Here is a 12,366-nt window from a genome sequence, read left to right on the forward strand (position 1 = left end):
AGGATAATGGAAAGATCCTTACATAAACAAGTCTTCATTTCCTTGAGAACTCTTTCCTGAGGAACTCATGGACCCTCACATTCTTTAAACATCTGGACTGACTCTCATCTGATCCAAAAGTGCACTCTGATATAGATTACTCAAGTAATTACAGCTGTGTTTTTTGTTTTTTTCTCTTTCAGAACTCTGTCTTATCTGAGCTCATGGTTTTTATGATGAATTCACATTTGGTCCTGAGTGCCTAAATAAATGTTGTGTTCCCATTAGTCTTGTTTTGTCTAACTGGAGTTTTTAGCCCTCTGTTTTTCCTGCTGTCTTTATTCAGAGGACAATTATTCAAGGAAAAGCTATAAAATCTTTGTTTCCTGTTGGTTTTATGCATATTTGTGCACACTCATGTATTCTATGTCTATATTTGTGTTTTTGTCTACATATCATTTACATGGTATCAAAATTGGCATATAGGTATATGAGAGGTCATAAATTTTTAAAAAATGGATTCAAATACCTTTTAGTTCATGTGACTTAAACCTTTGAGAAAAAGTTCAACTTAAATTGGTTAAATAGATAAGAGTAAAGATGTCTTTTAAATTACTACCACATGTTTTTCTAGGTGGACAGCCAATCAAGAAAATATTAGTTTCCATAAAGTGTTTCATGTGCAATATTCATTGTTCTAAAGGATTTTCTTTGCAGAAATAACTGACTAAAAGTGTTAACTAGACTTGACTACTACCTTGGTTTTCATGGGTAATCTAAGTAAAAAATGTGTGAATAAGTTTTAACATAACTGTGATTAATCTTCATAAATGTGTTTGTTACAAAAGACATCTGATTACTTTGTAAAGATAAAACACTAAAACAGCAATTGCTAAATATAAATTCAAGTACTCTTGGCTTCTTAAATGCTATAAGACAATATATTGGATCTATTTGATGTGTTTTTATAAGTTGTTGGTAAATGGGATAACAGTTTAAGACTGTGTTGTTTCTGGATCTTCACTGAAAGCAAGGTTCCTAAGAGTTAAAATTCTAACAGGTATAATTCTTTATGCAAAGAGTTCAAAAGTTTCAGCTGTGTTTTAAGTATTATGAAGCAAAGTATTTTGTGGGAAGACATCCATGATGTGTGGGAACTGAGCAAAGTTCAAGCCATTAGGCAGTGACACCTGGTTTTGGGAACTTGCATTGGGATCCATTGGTTTGAGTGCCTGATTCACATGGCACTCTGTTCTAGCTCACGGTTCACATCCAAGCACAACCATGGAGATGGGAGTGACCTGCTAAGAGTCAAACAGTCTATTGGAGAGGGAATTGTCCCTGATGCTTCCAAGAGAAGCTACATGAAGTCAGCAAGAAAGACACTGGCCCATCCTAGCAGATGGCACAACTGGTAGAGGAAAGCTAAAGGAGCCAAGAGATTTCTCACACATTACTGAGAGTGATCCCTGACAGTTAGGAAAAAGGTTAATTTTGACAAACTTGGTTTTAAACACCTTGGCTGGAGAATACAACCAAAGCACAGCTGTACATGGATATATAAAAGAAAAGATAATGGTTCTTTTATGTAACTTGAGACATACATTTAGCTCAATTCTCCCAAAAGTAAGTAAAATTGGGATGTTATAAAGGAAGGAATTTTATATAGGAGTGCTTGATAAATATCACAAAAGCTCTGTCAGCGTCACAAGTTTGTTCTGAGTCAATTTAAGACCTATCTGTGTTTCTTTTTTCTTTTTTTTTTTTTTCTTCTGGTATGATTATTATAAGCTGCTGCTTAGACTCCTCCTCTGGAATTTGCAATTCATCACTTCCAGGCTGTTGAACCTGAAAAGAAAACAAGTCTCAATTGAGCTGGAAAGGGTCTTACCAAGTGCTCCTGATCACCAGAACAGCTATCTGAACTGCTAAAAAGGGGAGAACTCATTACCATGGGTGTCTTCCACTTCAAAAAGTTAATATGGGTAGAAGATGGCAATATGGAAGGTCAGAAGAACAAAAATGACAAGGAGACCAAAAAGGTATGAAAAAGCAGGGGAACTTGTGAGATATAGAAAGTCTGGTGGTTCCTTTTCAGAATATAGTACTTAGCCTTAATGTAAAATTGGGATAAGATCCAAACATAGCCTTAACCATAGCCTTCCTCTACCCTCCCCAATTTTAACATTACCAAATGTGTAGATTGTAACCCAGAGCTCCTCCTATCAGAGCAGTGGGTAGTGCTGCCTTAAGGATAAGAACTGGTGGGCTGTCCAACCCGATGTGCTTGCTTTCCAGACTTAGTTTGATAGCACACTCTTCTGCAGAAGTAGAGTGTGCCTTGCGAGTAACTTTTGAGCATGTGCCTGTTTTCTGGCAGCATCACAATATTTCTAACAAAATAAGCCCCTATAACAAAGATAGATTAACAAAGTCCCTTATCAGATAGGTGATTTGTAAATATTTTCTCCCGATCCACGGGTTGTCTTTTTACTGTTATGATGGTATCATTTGTGACACAAAACTTTTTAATTTTGACATAACCCCATTAATTTTTATTTTGTTGCTGTACTTTTGCTGTTAAGAAATCACTGATTATCAAAGGCCTTAAAAATTAATCCTATGGTTTTTTTTAATGAAGTTTATAGTTTCATCTCTTTAATTTAGGTCCACAACTGATTTCAAGTTAATTTTTGAATATGGCATAAAGCAAGGATCCAATTCATTCTCTTGCATAGATGTATTGATATTCATATCACATGTCATAGCACCATATTTGGAAATATTCCTTTCCTATTAAATTGTCTTGGCAGTCTTGTCTAAAATCAATTGAACATAAATGAATAAACCTATTGTTTTTAAACTTCTTTATTGAGGTATTATTGACATATAAAATGTTTTACATACTTAGCATATGTAATTTGATGAGTTTGGAGATAAGTTTATATCTCTGAAGTTATCACAATCTAGACCATAAACATATACTACACCTCCAAAACTGCCCATCCTATTTAGTGTGTGTGTATGTGTGTGTGTGTGAAAGAGAGAGACAGAGAGAGAAGAGAGAAAGAGGGATAAAAGCACTTAACATGAGATCTACACTGGCATCCAGTTTTTAAGTATACAGCACAATATTATTAAAGGCACCGGCCTGTACTCCAGATGTCTAGGACTCATTCATTTTGCATGAATGAAACTTCATAACCTTTTCTTAATAGCTCCTCCCTTTTTCTCCTCACCATAGCCTCTGGCAATCACCATTTTCCTCTCTGTTTCTATGAGTTTGGCTACTCTAAACTCATCATCACGTTGCTAATGGAAAACCACCTCAAAAAGAAACATATAATAAAGGAAATTAAATTTTAAAAATCAGTGGGATCATATATTATTTGTCCTTAGTGTTTGGCTTATTTCAATCAGCATAATGCCCTCCAGGTTCATCCAAGTTGTCCCAAATGGCAGGTTCTTCTTTCCTGAGGGACTAGCACCCCATTGTATGTATGGGTCACACTTTCTTTATCCAATCAACTTCAAGGAACATTTAGGTTTCTTTCATGTTTTGACTATTGTGAATACTGCTGCAATACATGGGGGTACTGATGTTTCTTTGAGATACTGATTTCAATTCCTTTGGCTATAGACCCAGAGGTGGCATTACTGGATCACTGGGTAGTCCTATTTTACTCTTTTAGGAGCCTCCCTGCTTTTCTCTATATGGAGATCTGTTTCTGGTCTCACAGTTGTATTCCATTGATCCATGTGTTTTTCCTCATGCTAGCAAAACACTGTCTTGGCCACTGTCATTTTGTAATGAGTTTGAAAGTGTGGGTCTTCTGAATTTGTTCTTTTTCAAGATTGTTTTGTGTATTTTGGAAATCCCTTGCATTTCCACAGATAGAATAATTGCCAAATGAATTTTAAAACCCTATATATTTTGCTCTTCTGGAATGTTGTTGTTTATGTGTTGCTCCCAGTTACATCATCTTAACTCCATTTTTCTTTTATAACTCATGATTTCCTTTTCTTATGTTTTTAATTTGTTCTTTTTAGTTACACATGACAATAGAATATATTTCAACATATCACACACACATGGAGTATAATTTCTCATTTTTGTGGTTATATATATATTGTGGATGGTTGTGTATTTATATATGAACAGAAGAAAGTTATGCTCAATTTATTCTACTATTTTTCCCATGCCCATCCCCCCTCTTCCCTACATTCTCCCCATCCAATCCGGTGAACCTCTACTCCCCCGCACCTCCCCATGCCCACCTATTGTGAGTCAGCATCTGCATATCAGAGAGAACACTCAGCCTTTGTTTTTTGGGGGGGATTGGCTTATTTCACTTAGCATGATAGTCTCCAGTTCCTTCCATTTACTGGCAAATGCCATAATTTCATTCTTCTTTATGACTGAGTTATATTTCATTGTGGATATGTACCACATTTTTTTATCCATTCATCTATTGAAGGGCACCTAGGTTGGTTCCAATCTTAACTACTGTGAATTGAGATGCTATGAACATTGATGTGGCTGTATCACTATAATATGCTGATTTTAAGTCCTCTGGGGAATATGCCAAAGAGTGAGATAATTAGGTAAAATAGTGCTTCCATTTAGGTTTTCTGAGGAATCCATTCTGCTTTCCAGACTGGTTGCACCAATTCACAGTCCCCCACCAGCAATGTATGCGTGTACCTTTTTCCCCACATCCTCGCCAACATTTATTGCTACTTTTATTCTTGATAATTGTCATTCTGACTGGAGTGAGAAGAAATCTCAGTGTAGTGTTAATTTGCATTTCTCTAATTGCTAGTGATGTTGAACATTTTTTCATATTTTGTTGACCATTGTATTTCTTCTTCTGTGAAGTGTCTCTTCAGTTCCTTTGCCCATTTATGGACTTTTTTTTTTTTCTTGGTGTGTGGGTGTGTGTGTTAAGTTTTTTGAGTTCTTTATATATACCCTGGAGATGAATGCTATATCTGAGGTGCAGGTGGAAAGATTTTCTCCATTCTGTAGGCTCTCTCTTCACTCTTGATGGTTTCCTTTGCTGTGAAGAAGCATTTTAGTTTGATACCATCCCATTTATTTATTGTTGATTTCACTTCTTGTGCTTTAGGAGTCTTGTTGAGGAAGTTGGTCCCTAAGCTAGATGATGGAGAGTTGGGCCTACTTTTCCTTCTAGTAAGTACAGGGTCTCTGGTCTAATGCCTAATTCCTCGATCTGCTTTGAGTTGAGTTTTGTGCAGGGTGAGAGATAGGGGTTAGATTTCATTTTGCTACATGTGAACTTCCAGTTTTCCCAGCACCATTTAATGAAGAGGTTCTTTTCTCCAATGCATGTTTATGGGGCCTTTATCCAGTATGAAATAACTTATTAATGTGGATTTGTCTTTATGTCTTCTATTCTGTACCATTGGTCCTCATATCTGTTTTGATACCAATACCATGCCATTTTTGTTACTATAGCTCTGTAGTATAATTTAAGGTCTGGTATTGTAATGCCTCCTGCTTCACTTTTCTGACTGAGGATTGCTTTGGCTATTCTGGGTCTCTTCTTACTCCAAATGAATTTCATGACTGCTTTTTCTATTGCTATGAAGAACATCTTTGGAACCTTAATAGGAATTGCATTAAATCTGTATAGTGCTTTTGGTAGTATAGTCATTTTGACAATATTAATTCTGCCTATCCAAGAACATAGAGATCTTTCTATCTTCTAAGGTCTTCTTTGATTTCTTTCCTTAGTGTTCTGTAGTTTTCATTGTAGTGGTCTTTCACCTCTTCTTCTGGATTAATTCCCAAGTATTTTATATTCTTTGAGGCTATTGTGAATGGGTTAGTTTTCCTAATTTCTCTTTCAGTTGATTGATCACTGATGTAGAGAATGTAATTGATTTATGGGTGTTAAATTTATATCTGGCTACTTTGCTGAATTCACTTATGAGTTCTAGAAGTTTTCTGGTAGAGTATTTTGGGTCTTCTAAATATAGAATTAAGTCACCAACAAATAGAAATAGTTTGAGCTCTTCTTTTTCTTATTTGTATCCCCTTAATTTCTTTCTTCTGTCTAATTGATCTGACTAGATTTTCCAGGACTATGTTGAATAGAAGTGGTGAAAGAGGACATCCCTGTCTTGTTCCAGTTTTTAGAGGGAATGTTTCCAATTTTTCTCCATTTAGAATGATGTTGGTGTTGGGTTAGCATATATACCTTTTAAAATGTTGAGGTATGTTCTTACTATCCCTAGTTTTTCTAGTGTTTTGAACATGAATGAATGCTCTATTTTGTTGAAGTCTTTTCTACATCTATTGAGATAATCATGTGATTCTTGTCCTTAAGTCTGCTGATGTGATGCATTATGTTTATTGATTTCTGTATGTTGAATCAACTTTGCATCCCTGGGATGAACCCTGCTTGATCATAGTGCACTATCTTTTTAATATATTTTGTATGTGATTTGCCAGTATTTTATAAAAATTTTTGCATCTATGTTCATTAGGGATATTGGTCTGAAATTTTCTTTCCTTGATGTGTCTTTGTCTGGTTTGGTCATCAGTGTGATATTATATTCATAGAATGAGTTTGGTTGATCCTCTCCTTCTCTATTTGATGGAATAATTTGAGGAGGATTGTTGCTAGTTCTACTTGGAAAATCTCGTAGAACTCAGTTGAAAATCTATCTGGTCCTGGGCTTTTCCTTTCTGGTAGACTATTGTTGCTGTCTTCAATTCCATTGTTTGAGATCAATCTGTTTAAATTTCTTATGTCCACCCAATTCAACTTGAATAGGTCATATGTCTCTAGAAATTCATTAATATCTTCAAGATTTTCTATTTTATTAGAGAATAAATTTTCAAAATAGGTTCTGATTATCATCTGTATCTCAGTAGTGTCTTTTCTGGTATTTTGTTTTTTAACATGAATTTATTAATTTGAGTTTTTTCTCTCTCTACATTTGCTTGGCTAAGTGTTTATCAATTTTATTGATTTTTTTCAAAGAACCAACTTTTTGGCTTATCTATTTTTTGGATTGTGTCTTTTGTTTCAATTTCATTGATTTCAGCTTTGATTTTAATTATTTCCTGTTTTCTACTGCTTTTGGTGTTGATTTGTTCTTCTTTTTCTAGGGATTTGAGATGTAGTGTTAGACTATTTATTTGTTGACTTTCTATTCTTTTAATGAATGAGTTCAATGCAATGAGTTTTCCTCTTAGCACTGCCTTCATAGTGTCCCAGAGATTTTGATATGTTGTTTTGATATTCTCTTTTCCTCTATTTTTAAAATTTTTTCCCTGATTTTTTCTGCTATCCATTCATCATTTAATAGCATATTATTTAGTCTCCAGGTTTTAGAGTAACTTCTATTTTTTATTTTATCATTGCTTTCTAATTTCATTCCATTATGATCTGACAGGATGCAAGGTATTATCTCTATTTTTTTTGTATTTGCCAGGAGTTGCTTTGTGGCCTAAGATATGGTCTATTTTAGAGAAGGATCCATGTGTCTCAGAGAAGAAAGTATATTCAGTCATTGATGGATAAAATATTCTACATATGTCTGTTAAATCTAAATTATTAATTGTATGTTTTAGTTCTATAACTTCTTTATTTAGTTTCTGTTTGGAGGATCTATCCACCTGTGATATTAAAGTCACCCAGTATTATTGTGTTGTGGTCTATTTGATTCTTGAAATTCAGAAGGGTTGTTTGATGTACATAGGTGCTCCATTGATTGGGGCATAAGTATTTACAATTGTTATTTCTTGTTGGTGTATAATTCCATTAAGCGGGAAGAAATGACTTTCTTTGTCCCTTCTGATTAACTTAGGCTTAAGTTCACTTTTTCTGATATGAGGATAGAAACTCCTGCTTGTTTACAAGATCTATGTGAGTGGTATTTTTTTTCCCATCCTTTTGTCTCCAGTCTGTGAATGTCTTTGCCTATGAGATGAGACTCTTGAAGGCAGCATATTGTTGTGTCCTGTTTTTTAAACCAATCTCCCAGTCTATGTCTTTTGATTGATGAGTTGAAGCCACTTACATTCAATGTTATTATTGAGATATGATTTTCATTCCCTGTCATTTTGATTTATTTCTGTTTTTAAATTTTCACATAGCTTTATTGAGGTAAAATTGAAGTGCAATAAAATGCACATATTTGAAGTATGCATATTGATCAGTTTTGACATGAATGTAACCAATACAATCAATATAAAAAGCATTTCCATTACATTTTTAAATTTGAAATCATGCAGACTGTGTTTCCTGATTGATTTATCACATTAGAAATCAAACACCTTAAAATATACAGAACCCCATCCCCACATGTCAACTATTTCAAAATTAAATGACACACATAAATATCTCAGAGGTCAAAGAAGAAAGCACAACAAAAGTAAATAAAAAGTGCACTGAACTAAGTGATGATAAAAGCTTAAAATATCAGGATCTCTGGGATGAAACAGAACTCATGAACCTTTATAATTTGAAGTGTGCATATCAGAAAGAAGCTAGAATAGCAATCAAATTATTTTCAAATTATGTAGTAGGAACCAAAAAATAAGAGTAGGCAAATAAATATATGAAATTAAGAAGAAATAATGTAGCTAAAATTTGATAACAATCAAACAAGTGTAGTAAAAAAATAAAAAGCAAGAACACAAAAATTAATACCAATGGAAAGGGCTTTGCTTAGGTGGGCTCCAGGCTCTTCACTTAACGCCAGTTGGTCTGGAGATTTTAAATCAGTGCACTTCCAGCACCTAGTACTTGCTGGTCCATGCTGGAAGACTGTACCCTAGAGACCTCCCCTAGGTTCTGCTTGTATGGTGGGGGACTCATTTCTTGGGTTCAGTCTCCAAATAATCTCTCCCACCCTGGCTCTTCCATGTTCCTAGCCAGATATGTTTCTCCCAGCCAGTCCTGAAAGAGTCAGATTGTAGGGGAAGGGATAGAGCCAGGAAGGTTTCCATGATCAGTTGTTCCCTGTATAAACATCTCTACCCATTTGATTTTTTCCTGGTCACTTAAATACAGTCTGTGTGTGTTTACCAGGCCTATATGTCAGGCCAAACTCAGGTTTGCCAGGAATCAACTTCCTCAGCTGCTGGTCCCCGAGCTGTGGCTCCAAAATGGTTCCTTCCTTTGTCCTCTTCATGCCACTTGGGAAAATGGCAGCTTCTCTCCCCACACATGGATATTGTGCAGCACACCTTTCAAGTTTGCTGGGCAATGTCCTTGATCTCTAAACACTTTGTACCCAAACATGCCTTGGGCCTACCCAAAATGTAGGTTCCTTTAATTCCCTTATCCCTCCACTATGCTCATGGAGGAACCACTTTGGCTGGTGTGTCCAACCCAGCTGTGACAGTGGCTGTGCCACTGGGGATTTCTTCCTTATCTTATTATATACAACCTCCTGAGTCCCCAACCTGCTTTGAATTTTCAGTTTTAAATTCCAGTAAAGTCTCCCCACTTTTTTTTTTTTTTTTTTAATTCACCCACCTTGCTGAGAGTGGTTTCACTCCATAGAGCAGCCAGGAAAGCAACTTCCTCTGTTCTACCATCCTGAAAAAGCTCCCTGTGTTTAGTTTGAATTAGTTTCTCATTTGATTGACTATTCTTCTAGCATAGTTCCTCCCTTTCCTGGTTTTCACTTTTATTTTTCATTTCGTCTTCACAAAATATCTTATTGAGTATATTTTATAGTGCAGGCTTTCTACTTGTGAATTATTTTAACTTTTGTTTTTCATGGAAGGTTTTTATTTCATCTTCAATTTGGAAGTTTAATTGTATTGGGTATAGTATTCTTGGTTCCATCCATTTTCTTTCAGAGCTTGGTATATATTATTCCAAGACTTCCTAGATTTGAGGGTCTAGGTTGAGAGATCAGCTGAGATCTGGATTGGTTTCCCTCTAAATGTTACCTGTTGTTTTTCTCTGGCAGCCATTAAAATTATATTCTTATTCTGTATGTTAGGCATGTTCATAATAATGTAACTTGGTGTGGGTCTGTTGTAATTTTGTGTATTTGGGGTCCTGTAAGTCTCCTATATTTGATTTCCTTTTAATTATTTACATTTGGGAAAACTTATGATATTATTTAATCAAAAAAACAGTGAATTCCTTTGGTTAGTATTTCTGAACCATCATCTATCCAATAAATCTTAAATTTGATCCTTTTAGGTTATTCCATATTTCTTGGAAGTTCTGTTCATGGTCTCAACATCTCTTCTCCATGGTCAACTTTGCTTTCAAGATTATATATTTTGTCTTCATTGCCTGAAACTCTGTCTTCCAAGTGATCTAGTATATTGGTGATGCTTTCAATTGAATATTTAATTTGGTTCATTGAGTCCTTCATCTCAAATATTTCTGCTTTTCTTTTCAGAATCTCTATCTCTTTATTGAAGTGATTTTTTTACTTCCTGTATTTTCTCTCTGATTTCACTCCATATACCATCCTTTACTTCACAGATTAGTTTAACTATGTATATTCTAAACTCCTTCTCTGACATTTTTCCACTGTGGTGTCAATGGATCCTGTAATTGGACTATCTTGGATTGTTTGGAGTGATTTGTTCCCTTGCTTTTTCATGTTGTTTGTGTGTCTACCCAATTATTTCCTTTTCTTATGTTTTATCACTCTAAGATTTAAACAATCTTCTATGCAATTAACTTTTGTTCAACTGTGACCAACATATCTTTCAATTTTCCAGTTAAAAATGTTTTAAGTTTTGTGTGGTGTCTGTGTGTTTTGTGACTAAATCTTTCCATATCTTATTACTATCTTATTTCATAACTGCTTTACTGAGATTTAATTTATGTTATATAAAGTTCACACTGTTAAAGTGCAAAATTCAGTGGTTTTTAGTAGATCTGCACATTCATTCAATCATCTAGTTCCAGAAGGTCTAATTTCAAAATTTTTCATTGCATCCAAAAGAATGCCAGTCCACCTTAGTTCATGAGGACTTCTTGGCAAGTCTTATTCTTTATGACTTCTGCTTTTTTGCTTTAGTCAAACCATCACCTTGCCTTGAGCTATTTGTGTATTCAAAACCAAAGTGTATTCAGGCCACTCCATTATGATTCACCTTGTCTCTAGAGAAACCTTAAAATGTTTTAGGGAAGTGGTCACTTCTTTATATAGGATCAAAATGGTTTTTCTCCTCATCATTTAAAACCTGTCTTTCCTGTCTTTTACGATTTCCCAGGCTATGTTGAAAACCTACCCTATAGTTCTATTTGACATTTACATTTTCTGAATGATATTTGGACAGGCACAATTTGACTTCCCAGCTCTGTACTCTTTTTGTCTATCTTTTCCTTTTATGTAATAATTGCATTAAGGGCTGGAGATGTAGCTCATGGGAGAGCGCTTCTAGAATGCACAAGGTGCTGAGTTTGATCCCCAGCATCTCAAAAATTATGTCAATGAATGATATCCAAGAACATTGTTTTTAAAAAATTAGTAAAATTAGTTTAAGCCAACTGTATCCACAGCCAGTTCTTTATTAACAATGAATAAGCTTCTTGCCAACACCCATTTGAAAACACTTCATGTTGACCTCAGCCATAGTTTATTGACTTAGGTCATTAGAAGATTTGCCAAGAACAAAAAACACTGAGTTCAAAGCTGGAGAATGTTCCACTCTTTGATTATTTTCAGAACCAATAGAAGACTTTCTACCTCCATCATTGCACTTGTCACAAAAGCTCAAGTTTTGAAGTCAGGCAGAATTGCATTACAATTTCACTAACCAGCTGTGCTGCCTGAGACCACACAAAACAACAGACCTGTGGTCTTTGAAGCTTAGCTTCCTCATCTGTACAGGTACCCTGATTGTTTTCAGGCTTCCCCAGCCAGAAATGAACATGAGATCACAGTTACCAACATGACACATTGCCTTGGTGACTGTCCCATTCAGCTCTTGTAGGAAGCCTGATGCCCTGGCAAATTTTTCACCCCCAGGTTTTTCCATGGGTGTCTCCTATGTCCTTACTTACCAACAAATTGATCCTGTGCACACCACCAAGGACACTGTCCTCCTGAACACTGTACAAAAGTGCAGCTTTGTTCTTTTTCCTGGATTCAGGGCAGACACTGCTGTTGCTGCTTCTCTAATGAAACAGAAGTGCCCCTCAGGCTATGGATCACCAAGTACCTGAAACTATCCTGTTAATTTTTATTTCAAAACCTCTACCCTGATCTGAGCTTCTCTCTTGTCCTGGGGGCTAGAACTTTGTGTGAGATTCTAGAAAGATAGGTTTACAGTTCCAGGATGTACAAGAATTACCTGGTGAGTTGTTAAAAATGTAGACTCCTGAGTCCCACTCAGGACTCTGAGTTGCATTTCTCATGTTGAAGATC

At 35.5% G+C, this 12,366-nt stretch overlaps 1 long non-coding RNA gene across 1 annotated transcript; it reads right to left on the reverse strand.

Annotated features, from left to right (window-relative positions):
- Nucleotides 1-1,710: 1,710 nt before the first annotated feature.
- LOC124989629 (uncharacterized) lies at nt 1,711-12,082 on the reverse strand. Its single transcript, XR_007109596.1, has 2 exons — nt 12,003-12,082; nt 1,711-1,827 (listed from the first exon to the last, which is right to left on the reverse strand). It is a non-coding gene; the product is annotated as an uncharacterized LOC124989629 (long non-coding RNA).
- Nucleotides 12,083-12,366: the final 284 nt, after the last annotated feature.

This window comes from Sciurus carolinensis, chromosome 7, assembly GCF_902686445.1.
Source record: "Sciurus carolinensis chromosome 7, mSciCar1.2, whole genome shotgun sequence".
Taxonomy (NCBI): Eukaryota; Metazoa; Chordata; class Mammalia; order Rodentia; family Sciuridae; genus Sciurus; species Sciurus carolinensis.